Source organism: Synchiropus splendidus, unplaced genomic scaffold (genome assembly GCF_027744825.2).
Source record: "Synchiropus splendidus isolate RoL2022-P1 unplaced genomic scaffold, RoL_Sspl_1.0 HiC_scaffold_20, whole genome shotgun sequence".
Lineage (NCBI taxonomy): Eukaryota > Metazoa > Chordata > Actinopteri > Syngnathiformes > Callionymidae > Synchiropus > Synchiropus splendidus.
The window spans coordinates 242,933-264,515 of NW_026527054.1; positions in this window are offsets into that span (position 1 = coordinate 242,933).

Below are 21,583 nucleotides of genomic sequence, written 5' to 3' on the forward strand. Positions count from 1 at the left end.
AATACCTTTTCTGCTATAGTGGCAGGTGAAATTTTCATCTTCTGGGGAATCGCTGAGCAGTGAGTGAACAGTGCGTAAAATGCGTTTCCGGCCAAAGAGAATGTAGGTTTCGGAACGGCAAAAATAAAATTGTTGATAACCCTCTAAAAACAGTTCAAAAATGTAGGTTTAGTGTTGAATATATTAGAAAGACTGTTTTTGCAGGTAATATTTTCAGGTTCTTAAAATATTCTGATCAGTGAGTGAACAGTGCAAGAAAACACGTTTTCAGCTCGAGAGAAGCTCGGTTTCTAAAACAGGAAAAAAAATAGTTGATAACCCCCTGAAATACAGTTCAGAAATGTAGGTTCAGTGTTTATTTTACGAGAAAGAGTGTTTCTCCTATAGCTGCTCGAGAAATTTTCATGTTATCTGGCATCCCTGAGCAGTGAGTGAACAGTGCATAAAATGCGTTTTCACCCAAAGAAAACGTGGTTTACAGACCGACAAAAATAAAAATGTTAACACTCTTAAAACACTTCAGACAGGTTGAGTTAGTTCTGCACCTTGTAGTAATACCGTTTCTGCTATAGTGGCAGGTGAAAATTTCATTTTCTGGGGCATCGCTCTGCAGTGAGTGAACAGTGCGTAAAACGCGTTTTCGTCTGAAGAGAATGTGGGTTGGGGACCGGCAAAAATAAAATTGTTGATAACCCTCTAAAAACAGTTCAGACAGCGTAGATTTCTGCTGCAACTACAAAAAAGACCCTTTCTGCTGTCGTGGGAGGTGAAAATTTAATCTTCTGAAGCTTCCCTCAGAAGTTGTGGCACAATGCAGAAAACGCGTTTTCAGTCTGAGATAAGGTGGGTTTCGGAACGCCAAACCTGAAATGTTGATAACTTTCGAAAAACACTTCAAACAGCTTAGATTTGATGTGCAACTACTAGAAAGACCCATTCTGCTATACTGGGAGGTCAAAATGTCATGTTCTGAAGATTACCTGAGACGTTATGGCACAATGCAGAAAATGCTTTTTCAGTCTGAGATAAGGTTGGTTTCGGAACGCCAAGCACCTTTATCTGCCCTTTATCTTCTCTTTATCTGCTTTCAATCGTTCCTTATTTCCATCTCTCTTTGACCGTAGTCCGAGTGTAGGAGAAATGGAAGGAATATTGAGATCAGGAGGCAAAGCCCTTGCTTCGCCTGCTGGTCTCTCCCTCTGGCCAAGAACTTGACCGTGCAGAAGAGGAGACCACATGGCGATGGATGCACCCCCACCAGGAACCTTGTGTGACCCAGCTGGATTGCTCCGTCGCTTCTCCCATCCATCAATGACTGAAGTCCGGGTGTAGCAGAGATGGGAGAACCTTTGGCTAATGTGGAGATGCGCTAGTCGGGGCTCCGCCCGTAACTCCAGGTTCGCCAGGCAGGTCAACTTGACTAGGTGGAGAGAGAATCCTCACCACATAGACTGTCCTGAGATAAACAATGCGGAGTGCAAACAGGAAAGAACTACAACGTCCAGACGCCTTAATGATTGGAGCTGGACCTTGTGTGGGGAGCAACACTGCGGATAAGTGCGCAGGAGAAGCGTCACCAAATTAGGTGAAGATTCACCGGTGGCCTGTCTCTAATCACAGAGGGGTGGCGTGCCAAGAGACCTGCTGCTATCTCCAAACGCCAGGTCTCACGCCAGTCCGGCCTACTCGATGTCTTACGGCAATGACCTCACCCCCAAGGTCGCGCAAAATGTTGTTAGTCCGAATGTAGTGAAGTTTCACGAGTAACCCTCCATACAGCGGGTATGGGTGTCCCCCTGGGGCCCTCTTGTTGCCAAACCAGGTACTTCCCTGCTCCGGCGACTACACAGGGGAACCTGACGCCATCCCATGGCCACAGCACTAGTTTGAGCCCAACGTGGAAGAACTAGGCACTAATAACCATCCATATTTGGAGGGAGAACTCGCCAGTGGAGACACGTTTGGCCCATGACAAAGCGCTGCCAAAGAGAGCGATTCTCTCATCTATTGTCCAGAGCTGCTGGAAGCACCTGTAAACAGGACAACGTGAGGCAAAGAAGAAGGTGCTCCGTCAGACAAATAGAAATCTGCAAAAGATGAGGCAGAAGCCGAGGAGGCTGCTTGGCAGGTTTCTGCCAAGGAAACTCCTCTGATGGCAGCTATGGATGTTGTCCCTTTTTACCACCTGCCAGAGCCACCCACAGCTTATCTGTTTTCCTGAAGGCTCTCACTGCAAGCGCCAGTGATTCTCATCCGGGTGGCGGGTAAGACAGAAAGCCTTCACTGAAAAATTGCTGACCTTGGCACAAAGAAATTTGTGAAAAAAGACTAATCGAGAAGGCACATAGTTCTCCAAACCCTCCTGATGGAGGCCAGGCCCAGGAGGAGAGCTGCTCCAAAGGAGCCTGATCAAGGGGCTTGAAGGGAGCTTCAGAGAGAGTATTATATACCAATTGAAGATCCCAATAGGGGCAGATGCGTCTGGAGATAGGTCTGAGTCTTCGAGATCCCTGCATGAACTGGACTAGCAACGGACAACAGTCCACACCCATTTAGCATTACATGCTTTGAGTGTTGAGGGTGATTTAGCATTTAGGACGTTTTGAAGTAGCCCCCTGCTGCAGGACTGTTTGCAGGACATGAACTGGTTGCAGCACACCCTTGTGTGAGTGTGTGTGTGAGCACAGGTGGCAGAGTTACGCAGTCCAGAACACCTCCCGGGACTCTGGAACACCTATGAGGTCATCTTGACCACAAAGCTTAAACCCCAGCCTTGCAATGTGGCCTGACCTGAGAACCATGAGCAATTACCATGGCCATCCATACCGGACGTCTGACTGGCACCGCTGGCTCCTTTGCAGACAGCCTTCAAGGAGATGCACGTTTTACTGCACTGAACCGCCTGTAATGTCACCGGCGATGTTGCTTTGGTATGACGGAAGGTGGTGTGCCCATGGTCCTGTCAATATCTCCGATGGCCAGGGCCTCACACGGGACCGGCCTATGAGACTTCTTATGCAACCGCCACGCCCAGGGTCTATCCAGCGTGAATGAATTAATGAATGGGTTGTGAAGATGTAGCATTAACAACCCCTCATACATAGAGTGTAATTTTACACTCTGGGTGGCAGGAGCTGCCGCCTCATCTTTGTCACCTTAAGCTGATATAGAAGGTGGCGTTTACAACCCCTCATATATGGTGTGTACCCTACACTGTGGATCAGCAGGAACTGCGTTGCCCTCGTTTAGCCACTCTGCGGCTGAAATAGAAAGTGGCATTAACAGTCCTCCAAACCTATAGGGAAAACATTTACTCAGCAGCTACAGTCAGGGTTCTAGTCTGAGCTGAGCAAGAAAGAGGGAGTTTATTCACAAATGAATAAACAGTCATGCAGGAATCCGGTGGATCTCGGGACGCTGCACTCTGCACAGCACTGTAATGAAGCAGATACTGGTGTCCCAGAGCCAGTGCTGTGAATGAGGGCCGAAGGTTTGCAGGGTTCGGCTGCTCCTGAAGACAGAATGACATGAGACATGAGATACTCCCTTGAAAGCAGCCACAGATGTTGCCAGGCATCTCGTCAAGTGTGCTCTCAGGGATTCCGGTGCCCGTTTTTTCGCAGTCTCATAGGCTTTCATGATGGCAATTCTAAGCCAATGTGAAAACCTGTGAGTGGACAGCACCTGCCCCTTCTTACCACCAGGGAGAGCCACCCACAGACTGTCCGTCTTTCCGAAGGTTTGGACTCGATCCAGTTAAGCTTTTAGCGCTGCTCGTATGAATGGGGAGGAGGGCAGAAAGTCTTTACTGATAAGGTGCTGACCTATGAAGAAGAAGAGAGACATTTAGGTGCGATGGCAGGGTTGGGTCTAAGTGATACCGCCGAGTCATCGACACCAAAAGAGATGCAATCAGGGCTGATCGACAAAGAGCTACTAGCTCCTTGGAGGCCTGATCAAGTGGCTCAAAAGGGGCTTCGGAGAGTGAATTGAGTACCAGCTGCAGGTCCCAGTAATGACATAAAGGTCTTGAGGTTGGTCTAAGCCTTTTCACTCATCTCATGAAACGGCTCACTTGACGATGCTTGCCGAAGGGGTGGCCGTCCAGACCATTGTGTAGCATGGAAAGGGCTGCTACATAAACCCGTAATGTAGGGCTGCTCCGACCTTGGTTAACCAGATGCTGCAGAAACAAGAGGATGAGAGAAATAGTTGCCGATAATGGGCAGGCTGACTGGGTTCCACACCACCGGGGAAACATGTCCAATTAGCATTGTATACTCTGAGGGTTGGCAGAGCTTAAACGTTCTGAAAAGTCAATTGGACATCAGGAGGCAAGTGACTAATTCTTAACCCTGGAGAAGCCAAACCTTGCGGGGTGGTTCTAGACCTCAGGGTTCCTGATGTTTGCAGAAGCGCTGACCTCGATGGAGGGAACTCCCAGTGGCCTTTGATCCGCATATGACACATGTCCGGATACCAGCTGGAGCTGGGGGTGTTTGGATTAAGGGAAGGAGGGGGAAAGGCATACAGGAGGCCTTTTGGCCACCTTGGATGAGCCAGGGCGTCCACATCCAGTGGAAGGTCATCAGATCTACGGGGAGAGAACCAGAGAGGACATTTGAAGCTCTATCTGCTGGCAAAGACATCAGCCACTGGGTGGCCGAAAAACTCGCTGATCATGTTTGCCATCTCCTGAGATAAACTCCATTAATCTGGCAGAGCCCTCAATGAGGCTAAATGTACATCAGCCCAGAGAAAAAATCTTTGTGGCGAGGTTGTGTGACACAGACGACCTCACGCCACCGGTTGATGTAGGCCACTGTGGTGGCGCTGTCTGATCTCACCATAACGTCGTTCCCAATTAGATGGAGAGAAAGGGCCACCAACACTCTAAAACCGCCAACAGTTCCATCGGGTTCATGTGACGACCTTCGGAACTGCTCCAGATCCCGCTGACGCAGATCTGATCCAGGTGGCCTCCCCCGCCGGACAGAGATGCATCTGTAAAGACTTGTAGGAATTGTTGGATCCTGAAAAGCGCGCTGAGTCCCAGTCAGAGCACGACTTTCCTGGGGGTCATGCTGGACTCAGTCTCCGGTCAGGCCCGACACTCGAGATTTGTCTTCTGGTCTTTGGTCTGGAGTCGGGTGAGGGTGCAGACCGCGAAACCACTTCTGAAGACCTCGCATGTTGAGCAGACCAAGGCGTGGGCCCCTGCCTCAATCGCGCGATGTGGTCCAACACCAATCTGGTGTGTGCTCATGACTCCTGTTTGGACCTGGCTAGAATCAACCAGTAGTCCAAGTACGTCAGAATCCGCACACCCTGTCTCCTTAGTGGTTCGAGCCCCGCCTTCAGGCACTTGGCGAAGGTGCGAGGCACAAGACACTAGAAACTGTGTTGTGGAAGTAGGCGTGTGCAAGATCTATGGAGGTCATCCACTCTCACACTCTGACGCACTCCAGGAGTCTCCTGCTGGTCCGGAACCGCTATCTGGTCATGAATTGGTTGAGGAGACTGAGGTGCAGAACATGTCTCCACTGTGTCTTTTTGGGTCCTAGAAAGTACCTGGAGTAAAACCTAGCGTATCTGGATCGCTTTGCCACTCGTACAATTACTTCCTTTGACAGGAGAGCGCGGTCCTCCTCCATCAGACACGACAGCTGGTTCTCTGAGTTCACCCAGGTCCACGTGGTGTCGCAGAACCTCGGGGTTGACTGTGAATCTGAAAGACGTGTCAATGACCGAATATCTTCTCGATCCATATGGGCAGGTGAGGAGACAGGCGCTTTCAATTCAGAAGATACTCTTTCAAGACTGGCGACCTGACCACAGGAGAGGACTCCGGGTAGGGTCCAGGATGACAGGGTCGTCGGTGCACAGCGCCCACTCCTCTGGGCACTTCAAGTCCCGCTGGTTGTTCAAAAACAGACTTGCTTTTTTCAGCTGAGCCATCAGAGGAAGTAGGGCCACCAAACTTGTATTGTACCTTGATCTGACACAGCAATTCTTCTGAGATGGACACCCGAGGGACCGGCCCAATCTCAGAAAGAGATGACTAGGCAGGACGATGTCCTGCTTGCCTCTGAGAGGTTTGGAGGGCTGCAGAGAACAGAATCACAGACAGACATCGCATCAGACATCGCGTGAGGGAGCTGAGAACAGAGCAGGTCTGGCACGCAGCGCCTACTGTGAGAGCCTCTCAAGTGGTGGCTTTCACAGTCCTGTGGCGACCCCTGCTAAAAACTGGCGAGTCTGAGGAATAAGAAGAGTTAATGGCAGAATTGAAACTCCCCTGACTTTTGGCTAGAACGAAACGTGAGAGAGTGGAAAGAGTTATCTGACACCTCTGCTTCTAATTGTGGAGAAGCTAAGGAAAAACATAACTTCTTGGCTCCTGAAACCTCCCCGTCTCCTGAGACAACGTCAAACAAAAACACATTTTTGAAGCCGGAGTTCGCACTGACTGGAACCGGAGGTGAACTTGGCGGTGATAAGCCCTAATTTTGGGCAGACAGGAAACAGACCCGATACCAATGTAATGCAGCTTATTTTTTATTTTACATACAATGATTTATTTGTAGGCTTTTGGAGGGAGCGGAGGTGAGAGCAGCCGACTGGTCTCTCCAAGAGGAGCTGCGAGGATCAGTGCAGCTACGATCCAGATGGCTGGGCTCACCCCGCCCCTTCGACCAGCGACAGTGTTCCACCTGGGCGGCGGCTGTGTGTGGAGGAGGCGCCGCGAGCAGAGCACCACGCCAACGGGCTGTTGGATCTCCAAAATCTCTGGTGGAGTGAGAGAGGTTCTGCGATGGATGAGTCTGTCCATGGAGCTCATAAAGAGCGCGATGATCTTCTCAAGCGCTATGTGCTGGTTGCCGACTGTGTTGACACCATTCCACTGCGCGATGCTAGGATGGTCACTCCTCAGGGGAGAAGTCAAGCTCAAGGGGCGGGGGTATCGCGCATCGCAAATCGCGCACGACTTCTGAGTGAGAGGGAACACAGCGCCACAATTCCAAACCCTCCACCTAAGCAGTAAACTCCTTACCTGACCACGTGTAGTGCTAGTGCCACCGGAGTGTCAGAACTGCGCCGGGAATAGTCCGGATATCTTCCAGAATCAGAATCAGAATCAGAATCAGAATCAGAATGAGATTTATTGCCATGGTCAGTGGGGAGCCCACTGACTAGGAAAGTGCCTTGGAATAAAGTGCAACAAAAAACAAATAAAATAAAATAAAATAAAATAAATAGAATAACATAACAACAAGGCTGTTCACAAATTTAACAGTCTGATGGCCGAGGGGAAGAAGCTGTTCCTGTGACGGGAGTTTCTGGTCGGGATGGACCGGAGCCTCCTGCCAGAGGGGAGAGGAACAAACAGTCCATGTCCAGGGTGAGAAGGGTCGGCTCTGATCCGACCTGCACGTCTCTGGGTCCTAGAGGCATACAGGTCCTGAAGAGGTGGCAGGCTGCAACCGATCACCTTCTCAGCAGAACGTACGATGCGCTGCAGTCGGCTCTTGTCCCTGGAGGTGGTGCTGTTGTACCAGACGGTGATAGAGGAGGTGAGGATGGACTGGATGATGGCCGTATAGAACTCCACCAGCAACTTCGTCGGCAGTCGTAGTTTCCGTACCTGCCTCAGAAAGAACATTCTCTGCTGGGCCTTCCTGATGAGGGACCTGATGGTTGGCTCCCATTTGAGGTCCTCATTGATGGTGGTTCCCAGGAAGTAGAAGGAGTCCACAATAGGAATAGGTAAACCAGCCAACATGAGAGGGGACCGAGAAACTGTGACTCTCCTGAAGTCTATGACCATCTCCACTGTCTTCTGGGCATTGAGCTCCAGGTTGTTGTGGCTGCACCAGGACACTAGCCGCTCCACCTCCCTCCTGTAAGCCGACTCATCTCCATCTGAGATGAGCCCAATGATGGTGGTGTCATCCGCAAACTTGATCAGCTTCACGGACTCGTGGCTGGAGGTGCAGCAGTTAGTGTACAGAGAGAAGAGCCATGGTGAGAGAACACAGCCCTGAGGAGACCCGATGTTGAGGGTCCGAGTGTCGGAGACAGTCGTCCCCAGCCTCACACGACTTCGGCTGGTCAGGAAGTCTGTAATCCATCTGCAGAGGGAGTCAGGCACGTCCAGCTGGCCAAGCTTGTCTTCAAGCAGAGCTGGAAGAATTGTGTTAAAGGCAGAGCTGAAGTCCACAAACAGGATCCTGGCATAGGTTCCTGGGCAGTCCAGATGCTCCAGAACGAAATGAAGGGCCTGGTTCACTGCATCGTCCGCAGATCTGTTGGCTCTGTAGCCAAACTGCAATGAGTGCAGGTGAGAAGCAGTGATAGATTTCAGGTGGGACAGAACCAGGCGCTCAAAGGACTTCATGACCACAGACGTCAGTGCCACCGGTCTGTAGTCATTCAGTCCTGTGATCCTGGCCTTCTTGGGAACAGGGATGATAGTGGTGGACTTAAAGCAGGCAGGTACATGACAGGACACCAAGGAAGCATTGAAGATGTCCGTGAACACTGGAGCCAGCTCAGCAGCACAATGCCTCAGGATGGCAGGGGAAACTCTGTCCGGACCCGCCGCCTTCTGAAGGTTCAGCCTCCTGAACTGAGTGCGCACGTCCTGGTCCATGATGTCAAGAGAAAGAGGAAGAGGGGGGAGGTGAGGGGGTGGCTCATCAAAAGTGTCTGTGATCGACTTTGCTGTCTCAGTGACATCGTTCAATCTTAGTTGTGTCACTAAGAGACAGCATAGTCCTTTGTTGTAAAGTGGAACATGGGGCTGGAGAGACCGCAGAGGTGTTGGTGCAAAAGGGCTGCTCAAAGCGACAATAGAAGTTGTTCAAGTCCTGTGCAAGAGCGAGGTTGTTCAGAGTGTGGGGGGCACGTGGCTTGTAGTTAGTGGGCACCTTGAGCCCTCTCCACACCACAGCCGAGTCATTGGCTGAGAACTGCTGCGTTAGTTTGTCAGAGTATGCGGCCTTAGCTTTCTTCAGCTCCCTCTGAAACCGATACTTCATCTCTTTGTAGCAGTTCCTGCCCCCACTCTTGCGAGCTGCCACCTTCTCCTGTCTGATCTGGTTGAGTTTAGTTGTGAACCAAGGTTTGTCATTTGCATAACTCACCTTGGTGCGGGTTGGAACTATGCACTCTTCACAGTAGCTGATCCATGAAGTCACAGTGTCTGTATACTCATCCAGATTGTTGGTGGCAGCCCTGAACACTTCCCAGTCTGTGGTCTCCATGCAAGACTGCAGCTCCTCTTTAGCTTCACTTGTCCAGATCTTCATGCTCCTCACAACAGGCTTTGCCAGCTTCAGCTTCTGCTTGTATGTAGGAACAAGATGAACCATCAAGTGTTCAGAGAGACCCAGTGCAGCTCGAGGGAGGGCGGTATAAGAGTTGCGGAGCGATGAGTAACAGTGATCCAGCACGCTCTGCTCTCTGGTGGAACATTTTACAACCTGCCTGTACCTGGGAAGCTCCTCACTCAGAGTCGCCTTGTTGAAGTCACCAAGCACAATCACAGGAGAGTCCGGGAAAGTTCGCTCCACATGCAGAAGCTGATCCGCGAGCGCACTCTGAGCCTCACGTACATTCGCGCTGGGCGGGATATATATGGGAGCCAGAGTGAATGAAGCGAACTCACGTGGGGAGTAAAACGGCTTACAGTTCACGATCAGACATTCCAGAGAGGGAGAGCAGTGCTGAAAGATCACCGTCACGTCCGTACACCAGCTCCTGAACCCGGTCCGCGCGGTGAAGCTGGAAACCCTCCAGATGAAGCGCAGTGTCCGGGATGAGATCGCTCAACCACGTCTCCGTGAAACACAAAACACAAGAGGAGGAGAAGTCTCTGTTCCGTCTCAACATCAGCGCCAGTTCATCCATCTTATTGCTGAGCGACCGGACGTTGGAGAGGATTATCCCGGGACGCGGAGTGCGCGATCCTCTTCGACGAAGGCGAACGAGTGCACCGGCACGTTTCCCTCTCCTCCTCAGTTTCTTCCGCCCAGCCAAAAGATGAACTAACTCCGTAACTGACACCACAAATACTGGTAGTAAGTCAGACGGAGTCAGAGCCCTGATGTTCATCAACTGATCTCGTGTGTAAAAACACGCAGATGCTCCATCAAAACACAAAAATAAACAAAATAACATGCACGATAATTCCAGGTCAGCCTTCGTCGGCGCCATCTTGTCAGCATTACCTCTTACCTGCAGTTATGGGCAGACAACACGCGGTCGTGCCCTGTGTGTAGTCTCGCCATTCAACGCCAGCGGGCCGTTAGTGAAGTGGGATGATTCTTGAGATGGCGGTGGAGAGAGAGCTCAACTTCGATACAACGGGCAGCGGATGTGCTTGACTCCACCACACGGAACTCAGCTAACTCTGGGAACAGAGTCTCCAGATCAACCTCATAGCAGCGGCTGGCTCTCGTCAAACTCATCCCATGGCTTGGAAGCAGGAAATGTGGAACGGTTCAGCTGCTTGTAGGCCAGTCGCAGCGCCCTATTCGTCGAGGTTTAGTGTTGAATATACTAGAAAGAGTGTTTCTCCTATAGCTGTAGGTGAAATTCTCATATTCTAAGTCACCCCTCTAAGCAGTGAGTGAACAGCGCAGAAAACATGTTTTCAGCTGGAGGGACTGTGGTTTTCAGACCAACAAAAATAGAAATCTTGATAACTCTCTGAAACCACTTGAATTAGTTCTGAGGTTGAATTAGTCCTGCAGCTACTAGAATGAAGGCTTCTGCTGTGAAGTCAGGATAAATTTTCATGTTCTCAGGCTTCCCTGAGCAGTGACTGAACAGTACAGAATATAATATATATAATATAATAATATAGAGTTTTCAGCAAGAAAGAAAGTGGGTTTCGGACTGGCAAAAATAAAATTGTTGATTACCCTCAAAAAACACACGTTTAGTGTTGTATATACTAGAAAGAATTTTTTTCCTATAGTTGCTGGTGATATTTTCATGTTCTGAGGCACTTTTGATCAGTGAGTGAACAGTGCAGAAAAAGTTTTCAGCCTGAGTGAAGCTGGTTTTCAGACCGACTTAAATAATAAAACAATTAATATAAATAATCTTGATAACTCTCTTAAATCACTTTAGACAGGTTGAATTAGTTCTGCAACCACTAGAAATACCTTTTCTGCTGTAGTGGCAGGTGAAATTTTAATCTTCTGAGAAATCGCTGGGCAGTGAGTGAACAGTGTGTTCACTCACTGTCACAAATGCGTTGTCAGCCAAAGAAAAAGTGGGTTTCGGACAGTCAAAGATAAAAATGTTAATAACCCTCTAAAAACAGTTCAAAATGTAGGTTTAGTGTTGAATATACTCGAAAGAGTGAAATCAGTAACAGTTGCAGGAGACATTTTTATGTTCGGAGTCTATTCTGATAAGTGAGTGCACGGTGCAGAAAACGCGTTCTCAGCCCGAGTGATTGTGGTTTTCAGACCAACAACGATAAAAATGTTGATAACTCTCTGAAACCACTCTGAGTGGTTGAATTAGTTCTGCAGCTCCAAGAAAGACGCCTTCTGCTATAGAGTCAGGTGAAATTTTCATGTTCTTTGGCATCGATGAGAGTGAACAGAGCAGAAAAAGCCTTTTCAGGCCGAGAGAAGCTCGGTTTCTGACCAGGAAAAAAAAAAAAAAAGTTGATAACCCCCTGAAATTTTGTTCAGAAATGTAGGATTCGTGTTAATTATACTAGATAGAGAGTTTTTCCTATAGTTGCAGGAGAAATTTTCATGATCTCAGGCATCCGTGAGCAGTGAGTGAACGGTGCGTAAAACGCGTTTTCGGCCAAAAAAAGGTGGTTTAAAGACCGACACAAATAAAAATGTTGATTGCTCTCTTCAATCACTTCAGACAGGTTGAATTAGTTCTGCACCCAGGAGAAATACCTTTTCTGCTAAAGTGGCAGGTCAAATTTTCATCTTCTGAGGAATCGCTCAGCAGTGAGTGAACAGTGCGTAAAATGCGTTTTCGGACCGGCAAAAATTTAATTTTTGATAACCCTCTAAAAACATGTCAGAAATGTAGGTTTACTGTTGAATATACCAGGAAGAATGTTTTTCCTATAGTTGCAGGTGATATTTTCATGTTCTGAGACTATTCTGAGCAGTGGGTGAACAGGGCAGAAAACGCATTGTCAGCCAAAGAAAAGGTGGTTTACAGATCGTCGAAAATAAGTGTTCATAACTCTGTTAAATCACTTTAGACAGGTTGAATTAGTTCTGCACCCAGTACAAAGACCCTTTCTGCTATAGTGGCAGGTGAAATTTGCATCTTCTGAGGAACACTCTATGTATGAGGGGCTGTTAATGCTACATCTTCACAACCCATTCATTCATTCAGGCTGAATAGACCACGGGCGAGGTGTTCCGGACTGCGCTAATCTGCCACCTGTGCACACACTCACACGAGGGTGTGCTGCAACCTGTTCATGCGAGGGGTTTGTTGGTCGCAGTGTTATCCAGTTTCATATACTGCTGGTGCCTTCGCATATAATTGGAAGCGGATTAGGTGCAATAAAATGCGCATTACCTTGACGGCCATCCGGCAAAGAAGACAGCGCTGCCAGTCAGGACGCCGGTTAAGGATGGCCATGGTTTTGTCCCATGGATTCCTGGTCAGTCCGCAAAGCCATGTGCTCAAGATGACTTCATGGGTGATTCAGAATTCCAGATGGGTTCTTGACATACGGCGACCCTGCAGTTTACCAGATCATGACTACATGCTTTGGTGGTCGGCAGAAGCTAAACGGCGTTGCTCCCGTAACTAGAAGGATGATGGCATCACTAGCTATGAATGACTGGCGCGTCAGGGCCCACGGCAATCCTTCTCCCCTGAGTGTGATGACACCTCAGTCCTGCCTGACGTTTCCGTGGTCCAGAGGAGGCGCTCCGCTCGTCTTCAGATCTCAAGATTCTTCGCTTCATGTGCCAGATCCAGCTGTTATTTCACAATTGTAATTTCACAATTACAGAGTCACTGACTCACTCCTCTCTAATTTCACAATCATATTTTGCAGAGTGCCCTGGCACTTCCAGTGAAGTAGAAAGGCTGGTGTAATATTCCTTGTGACGAGTGGGGTTTGTCATAGGACATGGTGGACATGATTTGGGCCAAGTTTGGGCTCCCACTGGCGGACCTCTTTGCCAACAGTGTTTGTTGCCGGAGGGCCTCCTTCACACCTTCCCTCCACCTCGCCTCCTCCTTCAGTTGATGAGGAGGATTCAGAAGGTGAGAGTGATTCTATTGGCGGCAGATAACCCCAGCTCAATCTGGTACCCAGAGATGTCGCAGATGTGAGCCTGCAGCAGGTAGTAGAAATTATGAGGGGTCCACACCCGTTTAATGCTGAACGGGTGTGGACTGCTGTCTGTTGGGTAAACATCCACTGCTAGTCCAGTTAAAGCAGGGAGACAAGACAAAGACCCACCTCGCATCTGCCCCTATTGGGATCTTCAATTGGTATTAAGTCTGACTCTGAAGCTCTCTTGGAGCCACTTGATCAGACTCCTTTGGAGCTGGTGGCTTACAAAACAGCTCTTCTCCTGGCTCTGGCCTCCATCAGGAGGGTTTGGAGAACTATGTGCCTTCTCGATTAGTCCTGACTGTATTTCATGTATTCCTGTGAGGGCACTGAGAGCTTATCTAAATGCAGTCAAGGCCTTCAGGAAAACAGAGAAGCTGTGGGTGGCACTGGCAGGTGGTAAAATGGGGCAACATCCATAGCTGCCTTCAGAGGAGTTTCTTTGGCAGAAATCTGCCACGCTGCCTCCTGGGCTTCCGTCTCAACTTTTGCAGATTTCTATTTATCTGAAGTAGCTGCTTCTTCTTTGCCTCACTTTGTCCTGTCTTCAGGTGCTTCCAGCAGCTCTGGCCAATAAATGAGAGAATTGTTAGTGTAGTCCGGCCAGCGGGGTACACTTCTCAGGGCGTCGAGTCGGGAGCAGAAGAAACCACAGAAGTAGTGGGATACAAGCTTTGTTTTATTCCACATCAGCGTAACATAATTTCATCGCTTGACATCGCTCAGTATCAAATTGTTCAAAGTACAAACACATTAGGTAGGGGCTGGATCAAGGGCGTTCCTTGTACCAGATACACATTGTCACAAACATGCATGTCCACCCTTGGCCTCCTGGCTGAATCACAAAAACAAGAGCTTCTGGCAGCTCCAGAGAAAACATACATTCCTGTTTTCACTTCAAGGGTACCATCTCTGGCGTATTTGGAATACAGAGTGGGTGGATATCTGTTCAACATTCCATTGGTACTGAAAAACAAGTTATCATTGTAACCCTAATGACACAGGTCAAATTATTCCACAACATATCTCCCCTTTGTGGGTCTCAGACCCACACACCGAATTTAGCAAACTATCCCATTTTATTTTATTGAAGATTATTTCGTACTGTAACAGAGCAGTGACAATATACTGGATATAAGTATGTAGAAAATGTTAACTAAATGATTCATATAGCTGTAGTTAGTTCAATATGTTTACTGCTGTCTGGTTAAATAAAAATCTCAACCGCGTCGCAGGAAAATGTTAGTCAGTTCGTTTCCGGAAGCATCAAAAGTTTTCCCCAATTGTTTTTTGTTGTCACTTTTCGTCATAGGTGAAATTTTCTTTTTTTTTTTTTTTTTTTTTTTTAGTGAAACAATAATCAAGTAATTATACTGGCAAAGAAACATAGGATCATGATTTAAACACATTTGTCATGTAATCATAACAACACCTCATTCTTCAGTCACCTCTGGAGTATGATCAGAGTCCTCCAATTAATCAGGTGATGGCTACAGATGTGGTCTCTCAGTCACCACGAGAGCCAGTTGTTCAGCAGGCATCATGTTCAGCATCTGTGCGTTCCAAAGTCCCGTCGTGACCGCTAACTGCTTCTCAGTCATTCGCAGACACAGTTTCCTCATCATGGGTACGATGCAACATGCCAGAAGAAAAATGACGATGAGTATGATTGCAGTAGTCATCCTCACTTCTGCAAAAAATGCTCCACATTTTCTTCGGTGTCCATGTAACCAATCCCAGGCCCAACTTATAGCTCCTGCATGCTCTTTTATCTCATTTTTTGAATCTCTAAGTTTATCCATTGCAATGGCAAATGTTCCATCAGGCGCGGTGTTGTTGGAATGTAAGTGCAACACTGATCTGCAAACATGTGACACACACCAACCAATCTAACACCTGACGATTTCGTAACACCATTTTACCAGTTTCATGCAGTTGTTCTCCCAGTAGTTTAAATATTTCATAGGTATGGTTTGTGTAAATAGTAAATATAATTAATCGAATAATGTGGTTTTATTACAGAGAGGACTAGTGGTGGTCAAAACTGGACGGTCATCTTCGTTTCCTTTTTTTTGACTGTGGTGTGGTTCCAAGTTTGGCAGACAGTGTTTTACCTAGAGCTCCCTGACCTCTGACATGGATCCCACTTTTACTCCGCCTGTCCTGCACCAATACGCTTAACGTTTTGTGTTTCTGGGCATTTTTCACACAACGGGTGATCGCATCGTACTTAACTGAGTCCCTGTTATGCTCGAGTTTTTTAGCTGGAACTTAGGGTGTCACGGTCTGGACTTTGGTCGGCTGCTGCGGTCTCGCAAGCTGCGCGAGCTCGTCTCCTGGTGACAACCAAACCAGACAACTTATTATCACAGCAAGCCTTGTCATCAACATTTTGACTATCTAAATCATTGACTTCACTGCCTGTTTTATTACCTCTTTGGTTGTGATGGCCTTGGGCCTTTGTGCAATGGCTCAGATGGTACCAAGTGGCGCTGCCTTCGACTTGGACAGCTGTTGGTGTTGCTCGGACCACGGTGTATGGACCTTCACATCTCGGCTGGTGCCACTTCCTTCGGAAGACCTTGATATACTCCTGGTCGCCGGGAACCACCAAATGCCCGGCCTCACGATCGGCCTCAAGCTCCCGTTTTCTCTCCTGCAGATAGATAGTCTTATGGATAGAAGTTAGTTGCTTCGTATAACTTCTAAGTTCAGATTGTAGTTGCTCAAGTGGAGGCCCCTTGTAGGGTCCCCTCAAGTGTGGTGCCGGCATCGGCCATCCCGTCAACATCTTGTGTGGTGTCAAATGCGTGCTTTGATGAGTTTGCATGCGATAACTCATCAGTGCTAATGGTAACGCATCAACCCAGTTTAGCTTCGTGCTAGCACAGATCTTATTCAGTTTCGCTTTCAGGGTTCCATTTATCCCCTCAACCATTCCCTGACTCTGGGTGTGATAAACGGCACCCAATCGTTGTTTGATTCGAAGTTGCTGCAAGATGCCCTTCACAACCTTTTGTACAAATGCAGCACCGTTGTCTGAGCTTATTTCTGACGGAATGCCAACTCGAGGAATGATTTATCTGGTCAGGAATTTGATTACTGTTTCAGCACTCAAGTCTTTAGATGGTGCTGCTTCAACCCAGCAGCTTAACCGATCAATTACCACCAACATGTTGCGTCTCCCTTGAACCGTTTTTATCATGTCAACGTAATCGATCACAAGATGTTTAAATGGACCTTCTGGGACTGGAATATGACCTATTGGTATCTTGATGTTTTTTCGTTGTTTTCTTCACAAATCTCACATTGATTCAGCACTTCATCTGTTGTTGTCTGCAAAAATGGGGACCAATATCCCTGCTGTCTGATTTTCTTCACCACTTCCCCCCTTGCGTGCAGTGCAGATCACTGTGCACCTCCGAAATCAAGATGGTCAAAAGTGCAGTTGGAGCTACGAGCTTGCCTTCATGTGATCGCCAGAGACCCTGATTGTCCACAGTAGCTCCTTTTTGTTTCCACAAAACCTTTTCATTTTCATCTGCATTTTCTTGGATCAAGATTATGTCTTCAGGTGTGACTAAGGGTTCTAATGTCACCATAGGTGACAAAATGGCTATTTTGCATCTTGACACTTCTTTTGCTGCCTCGTCAGAGAGAAGAAGAATACACCAAAATGTCAAACCTGAAAACTGAATTGTACATTTATCAGCTGGATGATGACAAAACCTACGGAGATGGCTGTGTTATCAGTCTAACGACTGTGGTGTGCTAATAGAGGTGAAGCCAGAAAATTTTCCAAGGGCTGAAGAAGAAGAAGAAGAACAACAACAACAACGTCAGAAGGCTGGAGCCGTGTCTAACAAACCTGATCGAATGGAGAGGAAGCCGTCCTTCGTGGCTATATGGCTGGCTAAAATCTCAGGATCAGGACGATGGTCCTTCATGGCCATCCATAAAGTATCGACAGGAGTCACGGGTGAACAAGAACAAGATTTCGTACTGGAGTATTTTAATTCTGATTGCGGTGTATTTCGTACTCTGTTAACCATACCAATGGATGCTTGGAGTAAGAAAATTCAGGAGTTTCTCCGAAAATCGACGGCCTCTTTTAGCATAGCCGCTGATGGAATGATGCCCTTGTGCCGAAAGAGGCACTGACCTTTTAGTCCTGCCCCCTTTGGACCGCCTACTCACTGATGGCTGCTATAAAGAGGATTTTTTCCAGAGCGACACCCTGCAGACGTACCTGTCGAAACAAGAGCAACTAAGACAACGATGAGGACCGAAGGGAAGAGAGGTATTGGCACTATCTTCCTCGGAGCTGCTACAGGCGGCACTGGGTACGGAATGAACAACTCCTCGACGAGCCCTCTATTTCCTGTGGTAGAACACGTAACTGGTGATGGTCATGAGTACGATGGTTCTAACAACAACACGACAGATGGAGCCTGTCCTTCAGCGACCATCAAAGACGACACAGACGACTTTGATGCAACTGAAATGGAAGATGTGGATGATGAGGAGGAACCTGTAGGGAGAGCACCAACCTCCTACCCCAAGAACGAGACTGTCGGCGTGCATCCGCCTGCTTCATCTTCAGCTTCTCAAGACCAAGAACCAGCAGCTAATGATGACACGGATGGATGGATAAGCGGTTTCTTCTTGAAAGCTTTAAAGACAGTTGTATTTCATCTACCAGGTAAAACCATGCGCAGGTATTGGAGGGAGATCTGCTACGGTTGCCAAGTAGACCATCCCAGCCAACTACAACACAGCTGCCTTGAAGAGATGGAGGATGATTTATACAGTCTTAACTTCCACCCGTTGATGAAGAGACTCTGTAACAAGAACTTTCTGTCTGCGATACAACACTACTTGACCCTGAATGACGTACAACCGGAGAAAATGAGAACCAAGGCTACGGCTGAGACAGTCTTGCTCGAAATGAGGTCTCCAAAATCAAGTGTCTGGAATGAATACATCAAACATGAGCATGAGGATCCTCTAATTGAACGTCTGGATTCAGCAAGTAGAATCTGGAATAGAACGCCGGTCCTGGTCGATGTCACAAACACGAGATTCCCTCGTATGTGATACTTTTTTTTTTTTTTTTTACTCTTTTACTCTCTTTGTATAACATTACGTTTGAATCCTTACATAACCTGTGGAATAAAAAACATTAAGAAGTATATTTGGATCTCAGCTCATTCATTTCTCGTTTAACATGACGGTGAAACACATCATTAAAAGAGTTTATTACAATCCTCTTCACCCCGGGACCTCTGGAGGTGTGAGTCGCCTTCGTCCAGGGGTGCAGGATGAGACTGGAAAACCAGTCAGTTCTAAATCTATTGAAGATTTTTCATCAAAACAGGATGCTTACACCGTGCGTAAACCAGCCGAGAAGCAGAGTATTTGTTCACAGGCCTCTTCAACAATTCCAGGCCGACTGATGGGACATGCAGGCATTGGCTAGATATAACGACGATCAAAATTACTTATTGACCGTTATAGATGTATTTTCAAAGAAGGCCTATTTACGCATTTTAAAAAGAAAAACTGCGATTGAGACAATGAAGGCGTTTGAATCAGTGCTGGATGAGAGCGGGACGCCTGCAAAGCTACAGACGGATGATGGGAAAGCATTTTTTAGCAAGAGTTTCCGGGCTTTGATGGAAAGGAAGAGAATTATTCATTTTTCAACAGCGAGTGACTTTAAGGCCTCTGTGGTTGAGAGATTTAACTGCACTCTTAAAAATCGGATGTGGAGATATTTTACAGCTAAAAAGATTACATTACATCGAGGTTTTACAGGATCTAGTAAAGAGTTATAATCACAGCTATCACAGTAGTATAAAAATGACACCGATGGAAGTAACTAAAGAAAATAGTCTGCAAGTGTTTGACAATCTTTACATTAGACCGTCGAAAGGTCGGCAGAAGCCAAAATTTAAGGAGGGCGATCATGTTAGGATATCAAAACTATGAGGTGTATTTCACAAAAAGTATGAGCAGAGTTTTACAGAAGAGATATTCACGATAACTGAATGTATCCACCGCAACCCGCCTGTACATAAATTGAAAGATTTCGACGGTGAACCCATCCAGCGGTCATTTTATGATCAAGAATTACAAAGAGTGCAACTGGTTAAGGAAGTATTTCACGCTGAAAAGATTCTCAAGGAACGCGTCGTTAAAGGAGAAAGACAGGTCTTTGTCCAGTGGAAGAACTGGCCTGAAAAATTCAAAAGGTGGGTAAAAGCTTCAGGTATAAAAAATATATAAGACGATCCTCCTTTACAACAGGCATCATATCATCATGTACGGCTCAAAGAACGCACGCTTCTATGTGACTTTACCATCAAAGGCCAGTGCAAAAGTTTTTAAAGACAACTCGATTGGTACTTTCCGCGTTGATTTAGCACAACATATCGATTTAAACGGAAAATGGGAGGTTGCTTTGACGGAGATTACATACCCTCACACATGGAATAATATTCCGGAGGATGCGGCATCATTTTACTGGAAACCGAACCCTAGAGGACCTGATTCCAACACAAACACGACTCCCCCGAGGGGATCAGAATCAGATGCTAACAGGTTGCGGCGCTATAAAGATGAATTTCACAGAGCCATGAGACGCCAGCGCCTCAGCTCAGAGGACAAAAGACGAATCGCGAGTGGTTGATTGACATTTCAAAATGGCGGGAAGAGATATTTCCAAACTGAAGTTCAAGGGTGGATATTAAAACTCTATTAATCAGATTTCAACCGAGTTGGAGCAAACCTTTAAAAAAACCAATGACGATATACGCTTCCTGTTTGACGGTGCACGGCAAAAAATTGATCTTCAAGGAGACGGTCAGAACCTAATGCTTTTTAAGTGAGTTCAGAGCGCCCCATCCTGATTTAAAAGCGGGGTTTTACCATCGCTACTGTTACAGCGACGCTGTAAGACCGCAGCTTGTAGGGGATGCGTATGCACCGCTCTTAAGAATGGTGGAAATCAAGGGTAGTTACTCAGATATAATCACACAGCATTTTAACCCTGCTTACTATTTACCGGTTGCCAAGAGCCATATTGAAAATATTCAGTTACAAATTAAATCAGATCTTAACAAACCAGTCAATTTTACCTTTGGAAAGGTGGTGGTGACTCTACACTTTAGACCTGTTACTTGAGAGGATATTATATAACCCTTTAATCGTCGTCTGGAAATCCATTCATCATCACAACACCAGAGAGATAACCAGCCTTTGCAGACCAAGTCATAAACAAACACAATGGTCCACACAGGCTTAAGAGACGACCCGCACAGATTTGTACAATATTATGAAAAACAGGTGGGCGGAGATCTACCCGGTTTCTACGGTGACCCGGTTATGTACGGACGAGGCATCCGTTCCCTCTTCTCAAAAATGTTTTGGTTTGTATCATGGATCATCAGGAATTGTCAAAGCGAAACCCCATCTCAAATAAGACGTGGGTAACATAGCCTTGGATATGTTCACCCATACCGTGAGAGGAATGAGCGATCAACAGAGACAGGAAGGGTCAGGCGGTATAGCCGTCTTATCACGAAGGACAAAGAGACGCCCTCCAGGACGACGTGTAAGACAGAGCTCAAATAAACGTCCAAACAAAAAAAGAAAGAAGTCAGTTGACAGAAGCAAACGGGCCAAGAGGAAGTCCAGAGGGAGCTCTGATATATTTTAAAAAACCTTATATACAGTAACATGGCACTCCTACACCAGAAATCTGCTGAATGCACATTGGCAGAACTGGATTTATTCACGCCGCCAATTACGCAGCTTTCCAATTTACACTGAAATTGCTCCAGTAGCCGCTATCAGCGAAGGAGGACCGATTGAGTTTTTTTATAGCAGGAGACGGTGAAAAGTATCTAGACCTAAACGACACCCTTCTACACGTGCGTGCAAGAATTACTAACACTGATAGCACACCGCTGGCTAACGACGCAACAGTCGGTCTCATGAATTTTCCTCTAAACACCATCTTTGACCAGTGTGATGTGGTCCTGGGGGATCGGAGGATTTCGCAGTCCAGTTCCACTCACCCGTACAGAGCTATGATCAAAACACTTCTCAACTTTTCAGGCGACACTCTTAAAACACAGTTTAGCGCCGGTCTTTTTTACCAAGACACACCTGTGTTGGTTGACTGTAAACGGTCCCAACGCAGGCCTGAATAAACGGGCAGAGTTCACG